The sequence below is a fragment of the Peromyscus leucopus genome, chromosome 18, assembly GCF_004664715.2.
Source record: "Peromyscus leucopus breed LL Stock chromosome 18, UCI_PerLeu_2.1, whole genome shotgun sequence".
NCBI classification, from domain to species: Eukaryota; Metazoa; Chordata; class Mammalia; order Rodentia; family Cricetidae; genus Peromyscus; species Peromyscus leucopus.
In genome coordinates this window covers 20504564-20530465 of record NC_051078.1, presented here as the reverse complement: position 1 = coordinate 20530465, position 25902 = coordinate 20504564, and the positions used below count along the sequence as shown (strand labels likewise).

At 38.6% G+C, this 25902-nt stretch overlaps 1 protein-coding gene across 8 annotated transcripts in view; it reads right to left on the bottom strand.

Annotated features, from left to right (window-relative positions):
• Nav3 (neuron navigator 3) overlaps positions 1–25902 on the bottom strand; it is a 767863-nt gene that overhangs the window by 108308 nt on the left and 633653 nt on the right. The gene's annotated exons all lie outside the window — the stretch shown is intronic.

Here is a 25902-nt window from a genome sequence, read left to right as displayed (position 1 = left end):
GTAGGAGTTGCAAGCGTTCTTGACCATGAAACCATTTATCAAGGCACCGATTTCCCCTTTTAACATTTAGAAGAGACCATTTTTCCTGTTTATTATTATGTTGTACTTACACAGTTTTAGCATGTGATATATGGACATTTTACTGATTATCACATGTATTCCTATCTTTTTTTTAGTTTTATTGTAGTAATATGCTATTATAAATATGACATAAATGGGGACACCTATAAAATGCAGATTACAACTTTAAAATGAATACATGTTTAAATAAGTATGTGTTAGAAGATCCAGGATTTTAAATTTTCTATTATTTTAAACAATGATTAACATATTTATTCAGTAGACCATCAAACATTTATCAAATGGCATCATATGACATGCACAGAAAATATAGAAATAAGATGTTATACAGACCTAACATTGACCTTAACTTTGATAACATATAATTCTCACTTTTGGGAATTCACAGACTGTTTTTTGGACAGCTGAACACTTCGTTACTGGCACTCTATTTAATCACAATCATAGCTATTAGGCCTTAGCTAAATTATCTCCCTTCTCAAAATTCCCCTTTCTCATTTGAAATATTCTTGGCATTAGCTATCTGTTTCAGAATAATAGAAGTGCCCAAATGACTATAATTTCAAGGCTGAGTGAAAAAAGGAAACACTATATAGAAAAGAGGAGCTTAGGCAATGCTCAGTGAGTTGGGTACAAAGCTGTGAGCAGGATTTGAAATGCAACTCCATTTATTTCTTCCTTGCTTAAAAGAGTATGCATTCAGGCAATAGCATAAGAATATATGTTTATTGTATAAAGACAAATATTATTAACAATGAAGAATTGTTTTGCTTCAATATAAAAATGTGCTATAATAAAAACCAGGTTTTTTTTCCTTTTTAAAAATTCAGAATATTGCTGCAGTAAAGAATATTCTTTTGAAAAGGTGGAATGAAGGAAAGAAGGAAGGGAGGGAGGGAGGGGAGGAGAGAGGGAGGGAGGAGGAAGGGAGGGAGGAGAAAAGGGCACTTGAGTGAATGTCTTCTTGTCTTCAGAGGTGAAAGACAGTTCAGCATTAAGGAGCTATTTGCCAAAGAAAACTTACAGCAGATTCTGCCTGGCACACTTTCAAAACATCCATTTATATTTTTTAGCACAAATAACTAACTGCCCTCTCCTTATATTGTGCAAGGATTTTAGGATACAGGGGGGAAAAACATGAGAAGACCCTTAAAATATCTTAACAGATCAAAAGGATTAAACTGCAAAACTGGGTTGTGGTGGTGACATGACCCAGGCTGAGCTGGTCTCAGCTTTCTGACATTTTACAGGTAGGGTCTTCATTGTTGAGACTTCAGTAAACTACAGTAAGGTCTCATACATAGCCAGCCACCTGCTCCAGCCACTGCCTGTCTTTCAGCACCATGGTCATTATTTCTGGGCTCTATATAGTAACCTTCAGTTTATTTGTGCTTTCTTTTCCAAGATAACTTCTGTGTGAGGACTGTCCTCATTCACCTGAGCCATCTTGTCCTTTCGTCAGGTACATCAGACTCAGAGCACCCACAGAGAGGTGGGGCTCAAGACTCAACAGAAGCAAGCAAGCGAGGGGTCACGGAGTCCTCACACTGCCAGTGGCTGTGGGATTTAAGGAGCTGCCAATCCTCAGAACACGAACAACGTATGAAATGAGATACTAGGTGATGACAAAAGCCTTTGACAAATGTAGCAGCTCTTCTCAAACACAGGGATTCAGGGCACGAGAGAAGAAAGCTTCACAGGATTTCACAATAGAAAACAGAAAGATCTACTGGAGGGGAAAAGTAGTAAAAGGGATGAAAAAATATGTTTTCACTTATAAGCCTACAGGAACTAGTGTCATTGGTGAAGGTGCATGTAGTGAGGCAACTCTGGATTAATCTAAGGAGTGAGCCCCTTCTTTATGAGTTTGTACCACCATGTTTATTTCAGCCATATGAGACAATAAAGACTCAACTCAGGTGGGTAAAAGTGAAAACAACTGAATCCTGAAATTAATTTTATCAATAAGTGTTATCCCAACACCTATGCCATCTCTTCTATATTTACTTACTTACATGGACAGTATGAACTAATAAGGCAAATGCTTTGGTATATAGTTAGCCTTCCAAGTCAGGGATTTCCGCATATGTGCAAGCAATTAATCACAGACTGAAAATACCTTGGGAAATTGCAACTATAGCAAGCATGCCCAGAATTTTTCTTTGCCATTATTACCTAAACCACAGAACATAGCCATTATTCACACAGCATTCACACGATTTTTATTGCTATAATATAAATACGACTTAGAGTCTATGAAAAGATGCACAGAGGATATGTGAAAATACAACCTAATCAATGGGCAATGGAACAAACCCTTGCAGATAAAGAATAATGATTACAGCAGTGTCATTCAGATTTCAGCTCCCAGGCCACTCAGTAGTGCACACATGGCTGGTGTGTAAACCTGCACAACCAGTGTATCCTGAGTACTGCTGTGAATCCACTTCCCTAATACAAAAACTCATCTTTCTTCAACAAACATAATCTCAGCCTTTATCCAGCTGGCACCAAGTGTAACTGATCTGTGTTCTTTCCAACTGTATTCCCAGTAATATTGACATTTCTCAGTAAACTATAGCTGCAGTATTCTAATTAGTCCCTGAGCCTCTGACCTGGGTTTCTAATGCATCTTTCAAAGAGTCAGAATGAATTCTGAAAATCATAGCATGGTACAAAGACTTCAAAGTCTTCTCTTTGGGTGATGCAACCTACTTTTCTACAATTCCCTACACAGAGTCACACTGGACTAATTTGAATTTTTCAGTTGTCCTTTTAATTTTATGAATCGATATTTTCCTGACTATTTCTGCACATACCCATCTCCTGACTCTTACAGGTCCTCAGCTAAATAACTTTTCTCTAAAATCCTTCAAGCACATTTTCACTCCTGACGAGGGGGTAAATGGTGTCTAGGTTCAACGGTGGACCAACGGCAGGCAGTGCAGCTGAGCCCTCACCTTCCCTTGACGAAGAGGAACGGTGACGTGAGCTGATTCATGGATCTCTCTCCACTCTTTGGGGACGCCCAAGATTGTAGTCTGATCCGGGTTTGTTATTTTAATTTTTTATTTTTCTCTCAGCTACAGCCATGAGACAATACATTCACCATCTACATTGGTGGATAGGGGCAGGCACAGCGTAAACCTGGCTGCATAACAGTGTCATGGGAACTTCTGCCAGCGAACGGGCAAATAAGCTTTCTGCTAAAGTTCTAAACCCTTCTCCCTCCCCACTTCTGCGTCTGCCACGTGCAACCTTTTCTGTCTGACTTCTGCCAGCAGTGGGCGGGCTCAAATGAGCAGGCTTAGGCTGTTTCTACGACTTGCCCTAACTCACCTTAACTCCACCCACTCATCCTCAAACTGCCTTGAGAAGCACAGACAGGTCTGGAAGCAGCTAAGATCCATACAAATAAGTTTACAGTAGTCAGGATGATTCTTAAGCCCAAAAATCAGCTTATAGCCTCAGACAAGTCTTCCAAAAAGATCTGTTTATAGTCTGCCTACTGGCAGATCTTCCAAAAGCTGTCCTTACGCCACCAATCATCAGGAAAAAAAAATTCAGGACATAGAATAAGATCCATTTCTTGTTCCCCAGACCTCCCTGACTAAAACTTAAGCATCTGGAGAGCAAAGCTCCTGACCCCACAGGCAAAAGAGTCATCTGTGGCATTTAAGGTGTGCCAGGGAAGAGATAAAAGCCCAAAAACAAAATTGCCAAGTGCTGGCACTGGCTGACTCCCAAAAGCTGTTGGGTCCCTGTTTTAAGTGAGGAAAAGGCCACGGGTTAGCAAATACCCTGCCAGGCCATCAACAGCCTTGTTAAAGGTGCCACCTAGAAAGACAAAGAGTCAGCTGACTGCCCCCAGGCACCAAGATGCATGGGTACATCAAGCTAAGACCTCTAGCAGACCTAGGCTTGGTTACAGGCATGGCAAGGAATCCAGAATGCAGCAGGGAAGCGATCCATTTCTTTCCTTCTGGACACCAGAGCCACTGACTCAGTCCTGGGAGTTTTGCGATGCCACCTTCTCCTTTATTGTCAGGTACAGAGGACAGCCTTACCACCTCACCAGATTTAATTGCACTTCCAGAGTTACTTAATGAAAAAAGATTTCCACCTAATATAAGAGCTCATTGTTTCACTCCAGATCCACTGCCTGTATTTCTCACATGCATACAGACAGGGCCCTGATCTTTACCTTGTCCCTAATTCCAAAAAATAAATTCTCATGCACCACAAGCTTTTCTCTTCCGAGTTCCCTGTTCTAACTCACTGTTCAGTTAATGGTACAGGACCACCATAGAACCAGAGTCCAGAGATCATCAAATAAGAAACCGTAACAGCTAAAAGGTATTTACACCCCCAGACGCAAAAGCATCTGGGCGCTACAAAAAGACTTTAATGTAAACATCTATTACTATGAGATGCTTTTAACAATTGATCACCTGTCTCCTAGATGCTGCTGAACTAGTAAAGGAAACAGGTGCTTTAATAAAAATAATCTGTCTCTGATAAAGCTTAACGTGTTTCAAAATCCATAGGGACAGGCTGGATCTACCTTAGATAAATGTCAACATAAAATAATAATGATTCTTTTATCTCTCTAAGTTTTTTTCTGTGTCACCAGCATCTTGTCAAACAAAGTTTCCAGCCACAGCCAAGAGGGATACATGTCTCCAGAGCAAACAGATGACAGACAGCATCCCACAATGCCTATCTACCTCAGAAGACTGCCCCAAGAGCCAACCGATGTCCAATTGTCAGCTGGAAGCAGTTTTTGAGAGGAACGATGCCCCTATTTCCATTTACCTGTTTTTTTTTTGTTTGTTTGTTTTGTTTTTGTATAATAAGCGAAAGACTAGGATGTAAGGATTTGGTCCTTAATTGCATTATCAGCCTGCGACGACACCCCAGCCTAAAAAGTGGGTAGGCCCTCTATGCACCCCTCTCTTTCCTTTCTGCTCCTTCCTTCCATCTGTTATCTCTCTCTCTCTCTCTCTCTCTCTCTCTCTCTCTCTCTCTCTCTCTCTCTCTCTCTCTCCCCACCCTCCCAATAAAGCTCTAAAAAGGTAACCATGGCTATGATTCTTCCGATCAGCTCTCTCCTCCGCTGGCAGGGCCGCCGTGGGCAGAAGCCAGCCATGAGGAGCAGCGCCACAGCGTAAGCAAAAACATATATTTAAAATAGTATAATTATGACATCAAAAGTTAAAACAATCCAAAATGTTCATAATCATATAACTGCTAATATTATTGTTATTCACAATGTATAATTTTTGGTTTGGGGAATTATTTTAATCTCATTAACACATTACGCCATTATATCCAGTAGATCATTTCAATTATCAATCAACAGCCCATTTTTTATAACCTGGATATAAAGGTATACCTCAGGTATTTGAAATACATATTTCCTAGATTGCTTTTGGTGTAAAGAACATACAGATTTCATAGCTATAAACTGACAGCAGAGTCCCCACTGCCAAGGACAACATTCACACAGCTCATTGAATGTAGAGAGGTTGGCCTGTTGCTTGCAAGGAGCCTTCACCCTAGTTTCTATTCTCTTTGGTGTGAGAGAGTACTCTTCAGGCTACTGAAAGAAACCTGGACACCAACTCAGCTACAAAACCTTCAACCTACCATCTGTGATACATGCATGATATGCTAGGGCAATGGTGGTAGGGAATTTGTGGGACAGGCCAACCAATGTCTGGTTTAACTTGAGGTCTACACCACAAAGGGAACCCATGCCCTACACTGCCTGGGTAACCAAGATCTGGAGACTTGATAGCCCAGAGACAAAACATGACTGGCGCAAAAAAAAAAAAAAATCTATGAAATGATACTAATGATATTCCACTATACTCATAGATTTGTGCCTTGTCCAATCTTTATCAGAGAGGCTTCCACTGGTAGCAGATGGGAGTGAATGTAGAGTCCCACAGATAGATATTATGCAGAGAGTTTAAATTGGAAGTATCCATTGGGTCCGTCCCCTCAGAGATTGGGGAGCCTGGTAGAATAGGAGGAGAACAGAATGTAGGAGTCAGAGGAGATGGAGGACACCAGGAGAACATGGCCCATTGAATCACCTAGGCAGGGTTCATATGGGCTCACAGAGATTGATGCAGCAAGGACAGGGCCTGCATGGGTCTTCACCAGGTCCTCTGTGTATATGTTATGGCTATTTGCTTGGTGTTTATGTGGAACTCCTAACAGTGGAAGTGGGTCTGTCTCTGACTATTCTGCCTGCTCTTGGGACTCTTTCCCTCCTATTGGGTTGCCTATCTTGTCCAGCTTCAATATGAGGGCTTTTGCCTTGTCTTATTTTATCTCGTTTTGCTGTGTTTGATTGTTGTCTCTTGGTCTCTTCGTCTGAAGGGAGACGAAGGGGGAGTGGATCTATGTGGGTTTTCTCCCTCTCATAGTCGGCTCCGTGGGGGAGGGGGAGAGAGACAGGAGTCATGATGAGTTTCCCAGACTCTGGAGACCAGCATCCAGGTGCAGATCTGGTTTAATGTATATGTTCACTGGCATACATGCATACATTACCCAATCAGCTAAGGTCATATTAAGTTACTGTCCAGTGAGTCCAAATGACATACAATCCACATTATGTGAGAGTGTGTGTGTGGAGGGGGGTAGGGGAATGCAATATGTCCAGGCAGTGTGTATGCAGACAAAGGGCAGGAAGCAGGCAATGCCCCAGGCCTTGGCGCCAAATTCGAGGGTCTCCAGTTAGCTGGGACTCCATTATCAGTTATCTAGTATTTCAGAGACTCAAGTCTGCTCAAAGAGCTGCAGGAGGTGTTGGGACTTCATACGTTCTGCATCTTTTAGTGACATCATATGGACAGAGACTGATCCCTCAGATCTGAAGAAAGGGGAGGTGGGGTGGATGGAGGAGAAACTGTGGTCAGGATGTATTGTATGGGAGAAGAATCTATTTTTAATTAAAAAAAAAAGACTCTTCAAATTATTTTGTCATCAGTGATCCTATATAATGTCCTAAATGAAGATACAGCACTGGAGTCTAATCCTCAATTATATTCCAAAATGACACTTTAGAAATTATCCTTTAAAAGAAAGCAAGGGTAAAAAAAAAAATCAGTATTTTGACTTGTCTCTGTAAACAACAGTTCTCTTAGATCAAAATATCTCTTGCATGTAAGAATAGAAGGCTTAGCATTAAGAAGAGGCTGGCAGCCATCAGCTACTCTTGGTTCCAGCGGATCTGATGCCTTTTTCTGTACTCAGTGGGTACCAAGCACGCACATGATGCAGATACATACATGCAGCCAAAGTACAGAAACAGAACAATAAAATAACTGTTAAAAGACTTCTACTGGGTTGAGAATATATCTCAGTGGTAGAACCATTGACTATTATGTATGAGGCTCTCAATACAATTTTCTTATTTCATTTATTCATTTAGACTCCAGGGATTTTTCTAGGTCTACAATGGGCATACAAAGATTAACTGAAGGAAAAAAAAAATTGTCCGTGTCTTTATTTACAGTTTTTATTGCTATGAAGAGAGACCATGACCATGGCAATTCTTATAAAGTAAAACATTTAATTGGAGTGTCTTACAGTTTCAGAGGGTTAGTCCATTATCACCATGGTAAGGAGATGGTAGCGTGCAGGCAGACTTGGTGCTAGAGAAATAGCTAAGAGCCCTACATCTTGCAGGTAACAGGAAGTCGACTGACAGTCACAAGGAGAGAGGCTTAAGCAAAAGATACCTCCAAGCCTGCCCTCACAGTGACACACTTCCTCCAATAATGTTACACCTCCTGATAGTGCCACTCCCATTGGGGGCCATTTTCTTTCAAACCACCACATTCTACTCGCTGGTACCCAAAGGCTTGCAGCCATATCATAATGCAAAAAGATGCATTCAGTCCAACTTCAGAAGTTCCAATAGTCAATAACAGTCTCAAACTTGTTTCAAAGTCCAAAGTCTCTTCTGAGACTGCTGTAATCTCTTAATTGCAATCCCATGTAAAATCAAAATTAAAAAAAAATAGATCACATACTTCAACATATAATGGTACAGGATATACATTACCATTCTAAAATGCAGAGAAAGGAGCATAATGAGGAAATATTGGACCAAAGAAAGACCGGAAACCAGCTAGGCACACTCTAAACTCTGCATCTCCATGTCTGATGTCAAAATGCTCTCCACATCTCTAATTTCTCTCCACATCTCCAATTCCATCCAGCTTATTGACTGCTACACACTAGTTTCTCTTGGGCCAGTTTCACTCCCTGTTAACATCTTTCCTCAGTAGGTATCCCATGATTCTGGCATCTCTAACATCTTGGGTTCTGCAAGGCATTCCAGGCTTCAGTTTCACAGCTTCATGCAATTGTCTCTCTACTAGGCCCCCATTCAGGACACCCCTGACATGTGCAAAGCTTCAGAGGCCTTATTCCATAACTTCTTTCTTCTATCCTTAACTCTAAACCTAGAACCATGTGTCTGAAGCTACCAAGTTCTGCTGCTTGACCAACTTTCTGTTTTTCTTCACTGCCTAAGCTTGGCTGTCCTTGAACTTGCTTTGTAGACCAGGCTGGCCTCAAAATCAGAGGTCTGCCAGCCTCTGCATTCTCAGTGATGGGATTAAAGGTATGCCCCACCACACCAAGCTGTAAACTTTCCTTTAGTTCCTTTTTACAAGTTGGAAACTTAGTGGGGGTGAGATCTTGCCCTGAGGTCACAACTCCCTTTATCTGTTTATCTCCTTGAATACAGGATTTAGCTCCATACCACTTCCTGGAGCTCTTTTTCTCCTCAAAATTTACTTTTTGTAATTTACCCTGCTCAGCTTGCTCCATTTCATTCTAAGTCTTTCTTAGAGTTACCACTAATATCCACATGACAGAGTCTATGCTAGGCTGTTTTGAGTTTTCTTCTGCTAATGGAATTAATCCAAAATTCTTTACTTTAGCCTCAGGCAGTCTCTTTGGATAAGGTCAAAAGGCAGCTACTTTCTTTACCAAAATATCACAAGAACAATTTCTAGGTAACATACTAAAATTTTTCTCCCCTGAAACCTCTTGAATGAACCCTCCATAGTTCAAATACCTCTTAGCACCACTGTCGTCCATGCTCCTACAAGTATGGCCCATCAACAGTGCTTACAGCATAGCATTGCTTTCCCATCCAAAGTACCAAAGGTCAAATTCCTTCAAACACACACATACTCAGGCCTATCACAAGAATCTTCCAGTCCCTAGTACCAACTTCTGTTGTAGTTAGGGTTTTCATTGCTGTGAAGAGACACTATGACCACAGCAACTCTTATAAAGTAAAACATTTAATTGGGACAGTTCCCTTACAATTTTAGAGGGTCAGTCCTCTATCATCACAGCAAGGAACATGGTGGTGTGCATGGAGACATGGCACTGGAGCAGAGAGCGCTGCATCTTGCAGGTACTAGGGAGTCAACTGAATGTCACACTGAGGGAAGCTTGAGCAAAAGAGACCTCAAAGCCCGCCCTCACAGAGACATACTTCCTCCAACAAGGTCACCACCAGAGTCCTCATCCAGGATCTGACTAATGAAAATTGTCACAGAAAGTAGATATGGTTTGACAAGTTTCCCCAGAGAATATAACTAACCAACTAGCTAATAAATCATGAGCCAATAATATACTTTATTATGAGCTTTGTAATGTAAATGCGTGGGCACACACACACTCACAAACACACAGGAGAGAGGGTTGTCAACAGAACATATGAAGTCATATTTTTGCTTTACAATAGAATGAATTTATCAGTGAAATCAAACTTTGAACTATTTAAAATATTAAACTGTCAACACACATCATGACTGTGTATTTCAGCATGGCAGGAGCCAATAATACCTCTTCAAGGAATCTATTATGATTTTACTATGAAGCTAAACTCAAGAACACAGAAGCAAACTTCTGTTATTGTTAAATTTAACTGAGTTTTTACCTTTATAAGCAAAGTCAAGGGATAACACATTTATGATTTTCAATACCTCAACCACATATGTTAAGTAGACTCTAGATGTTGGTTGCATAAACAGTGGTATCTCACACAGGAGACTTTAAAATATAAACTACACATACTGCCAGGAAATTATTTTCTAATATATTTGTTGAGTAAAACCCTAACATTTGTATCAGTTTGGACATATTCACACATGGTATAAAAATAGATCTGACACTCCAAAAAAATACCACATGTCTTTTCTCTATTTCTCGAGTTTGGAAGTGAAAGGATTGATCCCATGAAAAGTCTGCTAGGGGATGTTCACAGCATTCTGACTTTTATCTCAGTTGTCTGTGAATTTTAGAAATCTGAAAGCAACTATTATAGCAGACTTTAAAATTACTTTAAAAAGAGGTCATAAGGACAGTTGTATGATGTTTCAGCACAGTCGTTTTTATAGTAATAGAATTTTGGAAATATGTGTGCTGGCAATTTTTAAGCATAACCTATAAAAATGCCCAGAAGTTATTCTGTTAGAGTTAAGAATATGTTAACAAAGTTTCACTTTATTTTTATATTACACATTTGCATCAAAGAAGAAATACGTGACATAAATAATTTGAGAAAGGATTTAGCTTGGCTCATGGCCTCAAAAGTAATCTGTCCACCACCAATGGCATGGGAGACACGGCAGAGAATATTCATGCACAATATGGTGACCAGCTAAGAGAAGAGGGGGGTTTTAGGAAGGAACATGAGAAGACAAAGCCCCCAGTGAGTAATCTACTTCCCCCATGAGGATTCATCTTTCATACTTTCTTTCATTTCATGTGTCACATCAGGAATCCATCAGGAGGTTAATGCATTGGTTGGGTCAGATTCACACAGACCCAATAGGCTTCCTCCAAACATACCAGTCAACAATCACACTTCTAAAACGTTTCATACTCAAACCAGAACAGGTACCATGAACATGGGAAAATATTCCCCAAAACTCATCAGGATCTATGTTAATATGACAATTTGGCAAGGTTTATAGTAAAAGGTCTATTGCAAACTCTAAGAAGCATCTTCAAGTAATGTGGTCAATAACAGTAGCACAGGCTTACCTCAGATAAACCAGGATACAGTACACATTTCTTATGACTTCTGAATTCTACATTGCCTATACTACTGTAGCTTATAGGTTAATTTGCAGGACTAGCATCAAAGAATTACCTTTTAAAGAATATTTTCAATTTGAATTTAATCACACATACAGTGCATAAACTACAGGATGACGAGCCTTACGTTTCTCCCTTCTAACAAGGATACAGTTCCCTGTGGGCTTGAACGATTGAATGATTACACTTCAGCAAAGGCTCACACACCAAAGGATGAAAGTCATAGGCAATATGTAAAAGTAACGTGATTGCTGAACTTTTCCCTTTGGTCTCTACAGCGGAAATGAATATGACACTCTGTGTCATATTCTCTAATAACAGTGTTTCTTTCCTTTGTAGAAAAACATTTGGAAAGGAGAGACAAGGATGGAATAAACCTTATTCTTTAATCTTTTTGCATTTTATATGCCATTATGAACTATTTTACACATTATTTCAGAATCAACTCATGATGTATAATTTATACCAACGTAAATTATATAGCTAAAACAATAAGATTAATACTTACTGAAATCTCTAAAATTCCCTCATGTGTAGTGATAAGAAGTGAAGAAAAGGTAATGAATTTATGTGGTATCATAGTGGTAAAACCAACAAGTATGGTAAAAGATTAGCAAAGAGAAGAAAAGTGTTGCATCACTTTTTTTGGAATCATATAAGGACTCTTTTATTTAGCAAAAGCCTTTTGCAATGTTTTATTGCTTTGACAATAAAAATAATAGTTTTTATTAATTTGGTTGATGTATAAATTAATATGTTGTTCTGATTTTATCATTAAAGAAAACAAATTAATAGAGCCTTAATTAAATAAAAATATTCACAAAGCAATAAAAATAATTAACTAACAGTGTTTACTTTAATTTTTGCTTCAGATGCACACACACACACACACACACACATGCACATACATTCATACACACATTTTCTGTATGTATGTGTGTGGATGCATGTATCTGTATACAGGTACATGTGAGTGCTTGTACTTGTGCATGTGGAGGCTTGAGGTGAACATTATGTCTTCTTCAATTGCTCTCCATATTTTTAGAGACAGGGGCTTTTCCTTGAACTTTGAACTCAATAACCTGGCTAGCTGGCTAGCGAGCAAGCCCTGGGATTGACTTCTATGCACTTCCCCCATGGTGAGATTGTAGGTCTGTCCAGTCTCACCAGACTTTTACTTGGGTGCCAGGGATCTGAACCCAAGTTCTCATGCTTGTATGACCAACAACTTACCAAGTACCATCTCACTTGTCCAGGGTGCATTCATTCAAACACCCATTATATATATATATATATATACATACATATGAAAAATTTCAAAACTTGACAATAATTTTATAAATTTTCTATATTATCCTTTGGTGGAAAAGAGAAAGGTGAGCCCTAATGCTTTATAGTAAGATATTACTTTGTACTATAAAACTGACTCTACTACCACAAAATATTTAAAAGTAAAATGTTTTATAAAAGAGAATGCTTCATCTCACTCAGTAAACCACCACACCCGAACAGCCATTTTTCTTTCACATTATCGTCTCCAGGAAGCACCCTTCTGTCACACAGACTCTTTGAGGTTTGCCACACAACCTCGTCTGTCTGTACAGCACCCAGCAGAAGACACATATGGACACCAAAATCATCTTTAATGCTCCCTGAGGCTGTCAGTTTTCAGCAAGAACTCTGATTTCTAGAATTAGCTCATACATGTCAAAGTCTGTTACAAAATCAGCTCTCCTAGAAAATTTATGTATCTTGGCAGCTTAACAAAGAAATCCTCGATTTCAGTGAGATCAACAGACCCATTTTTAGAAAATCACTGCCAGACCTGAAGCTAATTTCCTCCTAATTCTACAACATCTGTAAGCCTCCTATAGAAATCTGGGTTTGAATAAGCCCCGAGGCCTAACAAATGGACGGTGATGCTAAAGAAAAATAAACACAAACACCATTTGAAAGGAAAACCACAAGATAGCATGAAAGAGAATATGGGCTCCAGGCTTTAGAATACTTGGCAGTTTTTTTTTTTTTTTTTTTTTAAACTTCATAGGCAAAAAAAAAAAAAACAAACAAAAAAAAAAAAACAAAAAAAAAAACAACCAAAGTAGTGGCACCAAATACAGGAAATCTTTACAAAATTGTTTTAGTATTGTGAATGATGGTCAGTGATACTCTTGGGGCTCCGATGCACAAATGACGACACACCCAATGTCATCAAAGGGAAACAAAGCAAAGGACAAAATGCAAACTGTAACGAGACCACAAGTCAGCTGGAAAGGCTGCTGGAGAGGTGGAGAGGTGACTTTTTCCAAGATTTTAAATTACAGCCGACTTCCAGTTTGCTCTCATTGATGACTTCAGACAAAGTGGATGATCCTCAGCAGTAATCTTTTAAAGCCAGTCTGTTCCTTAACCTTTAACACCTCATTGGATACAAAACAGAAAAGGGTGACGGGAAGGGAAGCAGCATCCACATGCTCCTAACAGCCTTTCCGAATGTTACTGTGATAAGACAGTCACTGATAAGAAGGCTGTGTGCTGCCTGCAAGATTCTTGCAATGATCCAGAACTGAGCACTTGGAAGAATATGTTGCCACTCCAAGCGTTGCACATATCTGATAATTTAATTAAATTTTATTTTCATTTGCACGATATTGGTTAATGATAATAATCCCAGACTTTCTTACACTGTCAATAGAATATCTAAGACTAGTAAATTAAGAACACATGGTTTATTAAAGTCCATGGTTAATGCAAAGGTAAATGGAGCTACAGTGAATGTTTGCTTTCAGGTAGTTCTGTTAGCAAACTCTTTTACAAGTTGTATTGAAAGTGAGCCAAGGACTATTTGAATATTTTCCAGGCCTCATCTCCTGTAATCCTTCATCAGTTCTGCCAAGGGCAAATGCTATTACACTACTTTTCAAAGAAAGAAAAAGGGCTAGAGCCAAAAGTGAAGTAACCTGCCCGATCTTGCCAAAAACTTACAAAGTGAGTGAGCGGGAAGATAGAATCAATTACCAGATTTTCAGATTTAGGGTTTTGTTGTTATTGTCATTTTAAGAGCTAAAATACGTGTAGACGTGGTCTTCCTGCACTTATGTGTGCGCATCACTTGCATGCCTTGTGATCATGGATGCTAAAAGACGGTGATACTGAAGTCCCAGATGGCTGCGGCCTGTCATGTTGAAGCTAGGAATCTTATCTGGATCCTCTGATTGCCAGATCTCCTGTACCCTTTCCCTAAGCTTATGTTAATAATTTCCATGCTGTCTGAACTATAGAATGAATTCACAAGATGTGGAACCCATTGTTGAATGACTGAAATATTTAAAAGCAGATCAGCAGTCTACATGTCTATTGGGTTGTATTTTACCCAATCTCTTATCTTAACTGGCTACTCTATTTTCTGTACTTGCATAGCTTTATCGTCTTTCACTGATATGTACGCAATTCTAAATAATTGGTTCTTGGATCTCTTCAAATGCTTCAGCCCTGACCTTTTCCCCAAGTGCCAATTTCTGTTTCAAACTGCCTGCCTGTCATTTCTGCCTGGATGTTCAGCCCACACACAATATGCCTTTTACTGACTTCATTTCTCTTCACAACCCATCCTTTCGACTAGATGTTCTGTTTCTGTCCATCATCTTTCACTGTTCTTTCAGCAATGCAGACCCAGTAAAAATCATTAAAGTGAACTGCATCATTATTCACATAGTACTCATCTTCCTTTTTTATTGACTGTACCTGTCTATCCCTTTGACTGTGTAACCCTGTCCCTGAATGTCTGCTCAATGCAATAGGTGCAGAAATGCCACTTGCTACATTTTTTTTTAAATCAGTGCAAGCTCCTGTACAATATTTTATTCATCCTCTGTCTCAAGAAGAGATAGCCCAAGAGCTCCATCTCTCTGGGTCTTAAAATAACAGGACAAGTAAAGTCAGACTGTAGGAGCTCACTCACAGATGGGCTATGTATCACAAACCCAGCACAGATGCTTGGTAGTGGAAGGCATTGGCACTTGGAGAGAACTAGTTGTCATGTTGAAAGTGTATTTTTTATGCTCACCTTAATATAAAATCTGTTATAGTGACCTCTATACTTGAATCCTCTGGACCATTATTATTCTTAGAGTATATCTTTATGATTTTGGTTGTTACACAAATATTTCTTTACACACAATATTGGGGTTCAAATCTAGGGCCATGTAAATGACAGGCAAGTATTCCACCACTGAACTATATCCCTATTCCTCTTTTTACTTTTTATTTTGAGACATAGTCTCATAATGTTCTTATAAAGTGACTTAAATTTTCCTTGTAGCCTGGGCAGGCCCAGAACTTGCCATTCTCTTTTGTCAGACTCCAAAGTAGTTTATAATAGATTATGGGCTCTTACCACCAAGCCAAGCCAAACACATTTATAATGCATTTCTTTTCTCTAGTTTCTTGCTGATCAAGGTGATTCTTTCTGAAGACACATTGGGTTATTTTCTCCTATTCAGACAACATATATGATTTCTCAAGTGATCAAATAATGGAATAAAAACTATTAAATTTCTAAAATGCTTTCAGAAAAATAAATTGTCATCAGCTGGAGTCGCCCACTTCTGAGCTGAGTCCTTCTGCATCAATTAACACAATTGAGACAATCTCCAACAGGCACAAACACAGGCAAACTTAATCTAGACAATCCCTCATTAAGACCCCTCCCAGGTGACTGCAGACGATGCCAAGTTGACAGTCAAAAGTAGCTGTCACATCAGACTACCACTGTATGACTGTGCTATAGCCACACCCCTTCCATTTGAATGATTTTTTAAAAATGTTTCTCTAGTCACTTTCAAGCATGAAGAAGCAGAGTTAATGAAACATTAAATTTACTTGGAGTATCAGTTTTGCTAGACAAACAAATAAAAAGATAAGTTTGGTTGAAAAGGACTACCCAAAAAGGAGTTAAAATGATTTCTTTTGATGAATTATGGACTCTAACCTTCACAAAGAAGAAAATGGACAAACAGCAAGGGTGTCAATTTGTGGCAAGTTAATCACGAATGGTTTGTACCTATTGTTTTAAAATGCTATAATTTTAGGATGATACAGACATTAACTTGGAAAAGGAGTAATAGTTATTAGAGAGTGTGGAAGTCAAACGCTTTTAAATAAAGAGAGTCAAGTTAGTATTAATGACAAATTATAGGGTGTGACTACGAGGATAAGATGTCATGATCCTCTGCAACTAGGCTTGCTGTGTGAATACCAACATCTAACAAATTATGACTAAGTAGACCTAGAAGTTGAGCAATGATTAGGAGTTCAAAGTTTGGAAAATACAGGAAGTAGGACTTAAGGTTCTTGGAATGACCACATTAAGTGTAAGGAACTGTGGGTATTGAAATCTAGGATGCATAAAAGAAGGGTGTTTGGTAATAGGAAGATATGGAAAATAGAGTTTATTTTATGTGTTGCACACACACACACACATCAATGGCAGTACACATGGGGGTGAGTGTATGTGCACCTGTGTGCCCATGAATGTGGAGAGAAGGGTTGACCCCAGTTATCTTCTTCCATCACTCTGTCTATATAGACACAGGTTCTCTCACTAGAGATCTCTGATTCAAATGATAGTCTAGCTAGCCAGCTTGCTCAGGGGATCACCTGTCTCCATGTCCAGAGTTCTGGGATGACAATAGGTGCACCACACTCACTGGCATTTATGTAAGTTCTTGGTATCTAAAGTCTCCTGTTTATCATTGCATGGTAACTGCTTTGCCCAATGAGCCATATTTTCAGCCCCAAAATTAAATTTAAAAGGAGGAATTTATATAACTATAAACATATAGAATATATATATATATATATATATATATTTGAAAATATCCTTCAATAAAACTTTAGTGTAGAAATATATCACATACTTCTTTTGTTCCACAAAAGAATATATAACAGAAATATATACATAGGTAATATATCATGTTACAGAAATCACAAATGTGTCTAGTATAGAATCAGAACATCCAAAGATCAAGTCACTACCCTAAAGTTAGAATTTACCAGAAAAAGTGTAAAGGGCAAGTTCCTTTGAAAAGATGTGTATAGGTATTTGTATTAGAGGTCATAATTACACTAAGTAATTGACATGGGACAATTGATGGAAGATTATCTTTGTGATGTGGGTAGAGGTAGAAGTATATGTGTTGATTACAAAAAAAAAAGCAAGGTGATGGTGGAAGACTCAGAATGGAGGCCTTCTGATGTCATGGAGGATCATTAGGGGCACTAGGTCCCTCTCTCAGAGGAGGAGAAACACGATTTCATTGGCACACAGGAGCAATAACATAAAAAGCACTTTCCACAAGTATTTCTCCTATTTCTAATCTATGTGTCCACTGAGGTTAGCAGTGAGGTAAACAGGCTTACTTTGAGATTTCAAAAGAGAAGGATGCAAGACACAAAGGCAAATAATGATGCCGTTCAAGAGAATAACAAGATGGACAGCTGACTTGGCTGAGAGGAGCATCAATAGCATGTCTCTGCCTCCCACCCACATTCACAGTGAGGCAGTCACCACCTTGGCATTCTCAAGCTATGCTGAGCACAGAGATCTGCACCTGCACTAGGTAGGCCGTGAGTCCTGAGATACTGAACTGCCATGCTCACTACCTGTACCTGTGCAAGAATTAAAAAAAAAAAAAAAAAGCTTGAGGTTCTTCTCCTTAGTAAAGAATATTTCATGAGTCTGAAAAAAAAAATCAATGTTGCTTTTTCCTATTATAATGGTGCAATAGTTCTTGAAATCTCAGAGACATTACTGCAAGGTAATTAAATATTTCACATAAAACAGGAAAGACTCATATAGTCTAATATGTTTATCTCTTAAAACATAGAATCCCAACTCTCTACTTATTGTCTTAGCATTGCTTCTCATATCTGTTAGCTTGCCACGTGAATACAATCTCTAAAAGCCACTACACTACAGTTTGTGATTCCTACAGCCTATTGATGGAATTTTGAATTAGTCTATCTGATCTTATCATGCCCATATGCCAAACTAAATAAAGACATAAAACAAACAAGTGTGAGATATGTAGATGAGGCTGACAATACCTGGAGTAAATACCTTCCTGATTAATCCCACTCAGTAAGCTGCACTCATCCCTAGGTTCTATGAAACATAGCATCATAGTGGAAGAGGAGTCCAGGGTCCCCTATGACCAGTAGAATATCTGAACATTACTATCTCACCATGAATAATTGGTCTGATATCTTGGCAAAACTCCAAAGCAGCAACCAATCAAGAATTATGATCTATTTTAGAAAGAAACTAAACTATCAAGAGAAAGAGTAAGATGTGAACATCATAATCAATACTGACACCCACTGAGTTAATGAGGTGCTGTCATTACAATAACAATGAAAGAAAAATGTGGAGAAAAGAAACTCTTCAGACTGTGGTGATTAAGCTTTTAATCTTGAGAACATTTATGCAGGTGAAATTTATTTTTAAAAGCATGCCTCAAAATAGAAAACACTGAAAAGTTAATTTAAGATTCACTCTCCGTATCACACAGACAACTTAATCTTACAAAAGGGTTCTATTGATCCTCAGAAACCAAAGATGCCTGCTGCTCCTGCAGCTTCTAAGGAGACATTACACTCTAGTTTTCTAGTTTCTACTGGCTGGCCTGTGTACGCCTTTATATTTTATAGCTCAGCTCACATTATGCAAATACCTATGAGAAAAGGTATTTGTCCCTGTGGATATGATATGTGATTCTATTGCTATAAGAATGGGTGGGAAACGGGGCAGGCTCATGAGGCACTAAAGTATTATGATAAATGATTTTGCCCTCTGTGTTTTAGTTGCCTCATTGAAAACTGCAGAATAAAGTACCTTGTATTATGATTTTTTTTTTTAAAAAAAGCACTTGGCACAGTATTTGTCATACAGTTAAACAAAAGTCAACATCCGTTTCCTTTGCTGTATTATGTAGAGAAGAGAGTAGCCATCCCATAGGCATGGGGCTGATGGACCCTCCATTTGGCACCCAGGGTGACCTGTTCTCTCCTCTAGTGATCTTACTGTGGCTCATTCTCTTCCACATGCTAGGATCAGCACTCTTGGGATTCCCACTCATTCCCCAAGTAAAGGAACCTCAAGTTCTTATTTTCATTCTTATTCATAAGGAGTTTTAAATATATTAAATTCTGGATAATATTTTCTTCTAGGCAGAAAGGCAGACCTATGCCTTTTTGTAATACACATTTAGTGTACTATCTTGTATATTTGTGCTTATTTTTTAATGCATGGGTGATTGATCCCAGGCTCCTGAGCATGCTAAGCAAAAGATCTATTGCTGATTTACTTTCCCAGCTCCAAAAATAAATATTCATTGTAAACTCCTATGAAAGTAGATTTGAGATCATTCATGAAGACACCATCAATATCAAATAAAAATGTACTGCCTGGTTTTTCTGATGAAACATTTTCAGCTACAACAGACAGATCAATGGTAGCCTAATAAAAGTTCAGAGACTGCCTTGCATCAACAAGACCTCAACAACGACAACATCGATAGACATGCTACTGAGGAGGGAGGGGATCTCACAGCTCCCATCCCTAGACAAAGGACTACAAGCAACTAATGTCTGCAAAGAGACAGAGAATTATTCTCTTCCTGGGATGGGCACCCTAATTGGGTAGCCAATACAAAGTGGTTAGCCCTAACATCATATTCATATAGGCAACACTAAATGGACCCAGAATTATAAACACACACACACACACACACACACACACACACACACACACACACACCATCAGTTTTAGAGAGAGTTGGGTATGGGAGAGGTTGGAGGAAGGAAAGAGAAGGGGAGAGTGATGTAATTATAATTTAATTAATTTTAAAAAATAAGAAAAAACCCTATAGAGAATAGCTATATCAGGCTTTGTTTTAAAACACATTGATATGGTCATTGAGAACAGTGGGCTAATTCTACAAAGGCAGTTCTAAGCAACTAAAGTATAACTCAAAGTCCTTGCATCTGAGAATGTGACACTGCATTTTAATTTAAAAAATAGACATGTGGGGATCTTGTGCTAGCCCACCCTTGTGTTGAATGTAAGACTGGATGATTGAATCAACCTTGCATGCTGAGACAGAACTAGGTGCAGAAGGACACTTCCAAGAGCAAATCATATTCACAGCTGGGGATGGTGAGAGACAGTTTCATTCTACAGTAATTCCTGAATGCTGCATGAACACAGGAGTATGTTATTGTTGGAACGGTATTTTCTTGATCTATTTACAGAACCAGCATTATGGTGGATAAAGGCTGGCAAAAAAAATACTTGTTAGGCATAGGATCAAAAATGTTTAAATTTAATTTAACCTTTATAAATACTACTTCTCTGCTGCTAGAATAGCTGAGCAGTCATAAGACAGCCACTAGTATAGATATTTTCTGGGTTATTGGAAATCTGTGAGCAGTGGGTTTGGTGTAGCTCTGTTTATCTGTTCTTATGTGTGAGACAAGATCTGGCTTTGCAATAGATGAAAGGAAAGAATAAGATATAACTCTCACACTTTTAACTTGATCTTCTAACAAAAATCAAGCCTGATACAGGGCTCTATGAGCGAGAATGCCATAGCACATTATCAGCACCTAGAACACATATACTGAAGTCCTTACAACTAGTCCCTCAGAATGTGACCTCTTTATAGACATACTCAAACTAAAGAGAGCACTTGGCTTAATCCAATAGGATAGGTGTCTATATAAGACTTGGATATGGATATACAGAGGAAGACAATCTGAAGAGGTAGCTAAAAGTCTGGAACAGAAAGATCCTTCCTCTCTAGGGAAAAGGAATATTGCTCATACCTGGTTTACTACTCTTGTAGCTCAAGCCTATTATCTCCATACTTGGGAGGCTCAGACAAGAACATGATGAGTTTGAAGCCAGCCTGGGATAAACACCTTCCTTCCTTCCTTCCTTCCTTCCTTCCTTCTTCTTCTTTCCTTCTTCCTTCTTCTTCCTTTCTTTCTTTCTTTCTTTCTTTCTTTCTTTCTTTCTTTCTTTCTTTCTTTCCTCTCTTTCTTCCTTCAATTATCTCTTATTGGAGGCTAACAATCCATCAGAAACCTTGTGGTTTGGACTAAGAATCTAAAGTCACAGAATATGGAATACTTTCAGTATAAGGTAGATGTGGTAGTATTGTGTTCCCCAAAATATTGTGTACTCTAATAAATTTATCTGGGTCAGAGAACAGACAGCCACTAAATACAAGGCTAGAAAATGGTGGCACTCACACTTTAATCTAGCATTCAGAGATAGAAATCCTCTGGATCTCTGTGAGTTCAAGGCACATTGGAAATAGCCAAGCATGGTGACACACGCTTTAATCCAGAAAGCAGCTTTAATCCAGGAGTGATGTAGAAAGCAGAAAGATATATAAGGCGTGAGGACCAGAAACTAGAAGATTGGGCTGGTTAAGCATTTGGCCTGGTTAAGCTTCAGGCTTTTGAGCAGTAATTCAGCTGAGACCCGTTCGGATGAGGACTCAGAGGCCTCCAGTCTGAGGAGACAAGACCAGCTGAGGATCCGGCGAGGTGAGATAGCTGTGGCTTGTTCTGTCTCTCTGATTACAGCATGACCAATAACTCGCCTCGGTTTGATTTTATTAATAAGAACTTTTAAGATTCCTGCTACAGGTAGAATATTAGGTACTATAAGTATTAGTTACTATGAAGGCTGCTCACAGTTGAACAGGATTACAGAAAAAGAAATGCACACTTTGTGACAGGAACTGTATCTAATTTGGAGGGGGTCAAAGAAGAACTAGAGATAGTTCTTATTCTCGGGAAGTCACAGAGTTCTGGAAGAGACAGTTGTATACAGATCCTCGAAAAGATAGAAAATCATGTAACTGATACAGCACAGAAAAGAGACACTGCCAGTTCACAGAAGAGACAACATCCATGGTGTGTCTTTGAAGAGGAATAAATTGTGAAAGATGACATCCAAGGTTGACTATGAGATTCCAGACATAAGCAAAGATGCGGACTAGCAAGGAATGTGTTCTGATGTGGCCAGGGACTACAACATATATCTGGTATTTGAAAAGAGTAAACTGAGGCCAGACAAGACAAGAGATAAGGAAAATCCATGGACTGAAAGCCAGATTGGGGGAAGGGGATGGTGAGTGGAGAAGTGTTGGTAATTCTGCAGTCTAAGCATGTTAACATGTAAAGAAGGACTCACAGTTAAGATGCTCATTTGGAGTTGGTGATGGGCACAGGATATGCAGTAGGTCTGGCCTTCTCAATCCAGGTTTCCATTAAGGACCTTGAAGAAGTGTGCTCCCAACTCAATGGATTTAAGCCTTGAATCATGGAGGACTAGGAGTATATTGTGGTAATTAAGGAATATTAAGCCTACTCTCTGTACATACTACAGCCAAGCTAAGAAGGACAGAGAGGCAGGGTGCTGATAAGTGCACTACACCTAAATTCAAAGTTAATTATGGGCTTGCCAGTTTGCAAATCATTCATGTGATTTTGTCTTAAGAAAAATATGATTTTAGGTCTCTATCTGAAGAAGCCTGTAACTATTTCTAGTCAATAATAGTTCATTCACTTGGCCATAAATATCAGGCTAAAAGAGGTAAATAACTTATAAACAGCAAGTATCCTAGATATAACAAGAATCTAGGCATCTCTACTATAAACCCCCTTTAATAAATTAATCTATGACAAATCCTACCTCCAAAAGCTGTACGTTCCTTAAATATGTACCAATGATAGACATTTAAGAGCTTGAAGCTAGGCTTGGAGGCACAGTCTGTAATACTAGGACTCAGGAAACTAGGGCAGGAAGGTGGCTATATATGTTTAAAGCTAGCCAGGGTATACTTGAGTGTATATCAAGACCCTCTTTCCAAAATCAAAACAAAACAAGAACTAAACATAAATTAAAATGTCCTTATGCTTAACCATGTATTTGAGGGTATATATAGGGTAAATGAAGCCTTGACTATAGACACACACACACACACACACACACACACACACACACACACACACACAACCTGTTGCTTGAATTATAGGTTCCAAATAGCAGAGATTCTTACTGCTTATGTAAACTTGAAGTATACTGTGGTCAACTCTCAACCATGCTGCCCATGAGAGACATTAAAGGTATTTTTGTGTTTCTCTTGGTAGGATTCTCAGAGGTTGTTATAAAAGTCCCCCACAGAGCCTAACCAGGATCTCTGGATCCTTGGTGAAGGTGTAAGGTGCCAGTAAGAAAATGTCTCCACTTCTACCAATTGTCTAATGTGCCACAGTCAAGGCCATGCTCAGAACTGAAACATCATGGAAACATGAGGACCTAGAGCCGCCAAAACTGTGAGGTAATTTAATTTCCTTATTCTTGAAAAAATAAGCTACATAGGCATTTCATTACTATAAAAAAGGACAATCAACCCATATATTGTCTGTCTGTCTGTCTGTCTGTACATCTGAACTATGTAACTAGGGACAGTGGACAGGCCCAAGAGATGTATGTTAAGGTAACAACCTTGGTTGTCCTTAGGATGGGGAAGAATATGGGTTATTTTTATAATTCCTTTTGAACTTTTATAAATGCTAATTTTCTTCCATACTCACATGGAAATTTTATAAGAACAAACCCACCAACTTCCCTCAGAAAAATAAGCCCTCATCTTTAATGAAAACGCTTTCATTTACAATTTATCTGGAAAGCCATATGGGAGTTCTGTGAATGCTGACAATAAAAACAGCAGCTTACTGCAAATAACTTCAACCGTTTCAAACACAAATTAAGTCAAGCAATGATACAAATGGAGGACATAAGACACCAATAAATAAATCGTGGCCACCCGCTCTGTGCAGCGACAGTGAAGACACCACAGGCTTTATCAGGTACTAGCCAGAAGCCCTCAGTTAAATGACCCCAGGTTGGTGTCTCACCCCATTAGCTAGCCCATTAAAAAAGGGAATTCACCCCCTCCTCAGTTCTTAAAAGAAAAAAGTTTCATGTATTCATGGAACTTATTAAATAAAATTATACAATTAAATTACCCAACACAATCTCTCTGGTTTTATTGCTTTTCATTTAAAAAATTCCTGTGGTATTAAAGGTCCAAGTTGATTTCCAATCTTATAAGCTCTCTGTAACTAGTTTTCTTTATATGCAAGGAGCACACTTGCCCTCCTCACTTTTATGCTTCTTCTTTGAACCCTTTAGAGATATTTCCACAAGTACTCAATGTCAAGGTCATAACAGTTCTAAATGCATAGGCACAGCAGCATAAACCTGCAATCCCAGCGCTATGTCATCAAAATGAGGATGACTGGAAGTTTGAGGCTAGCTCAAGCTATCTAGGCAAAACTTGTCTCAAAACAAATCACCAATATTATGACAAAGAACAAAAACCTGTAACTTGTTTTACTGGCATCAATAGGGTAGCTATCTGTTAGACCAATGGCTCTTAACCTTCCTAGTCCTGTGACCCTTTAATAATTATAGTTCCTCATGTTGTGGTGACCCTCAACTATAAAATTATTTTCATTGCTACTTCATAACTGTAATTTTCTACTGTTTCTACTGTTATGAATCATAATATAAATATTTGAGTTTTCTGATGATCTCAGGTGACCCCTGTGAAAGGGCCATTCAATCTCAAAGGGCTCATGAATGCTTTGCATCAATAGTATTTAAGATTTTCAGAATCCTCATTCCAGTGCTCCTTCTAAAGTCAAGACTTTCAAGCACAGTCTCTCAGTCCATGCGTGGTATGATGTAACTCTACACAGAGTTATTATATTTATTCACCATGGGACCAGCTAGCTTTGATAATTAGGTGAGGGGAAGTTCAGCATCAGCACATAAACCTGAGATGTGGGCAGAGTACCAAAGGGTGGATAAAATGATATCAAAGGTAGTTTTTATATGTCCTTAGTATTTTTCATTTAACTCTCTTTATTTAGAGCTAAGATCTATGAGCAAAAAGACAGGCCATTAGATTATAAAATGAAGTAATGACATTTACTTTATTTTCACCTCAGCCTATTACTTTTTTTATTTGCTTTTAATGACTATTGAAAGCTAACAAGCTATTGAAGGAAATACTTAAGGTATAGGACTATCTATACTGATTCTGTGATTAAGCTAGAGCAAACCAACATGGAATAGAATGAGTCATTATAGTGTACACAGACTGAAGGCAAACATAATCAATCTGACCCATAAAATATTTGTTTGCCATCTTAGGAGAAATGTGTGACTTTTTTTCCTGTACAGAGTAGATATGGGAAAAGCCAAGGCTTCCCACTTTCATGCATGTTTTCTCACACAATTCATTACAATGTTCTCAGCTTCTCTTTGTAATGGCAGTGCTGTGCACATTACTATCAATGGTAGATTTAGACACTCAGTGTGACTAGACACTTCTTTCTTCAATGTATGAAGAGCAACTATCTCATTTCCATCCTTTAGACATGCCCATGGACTTCTAAACTCCTACTGTATTTTAGAATCATTTGTCTCATGGTTTATCAGCATTTTGTACTTGACCTCAATCTCAATTCAGCTTATACCTGATCTTCATCACTTAACACATTTTATATATATATATATATATATATATATAT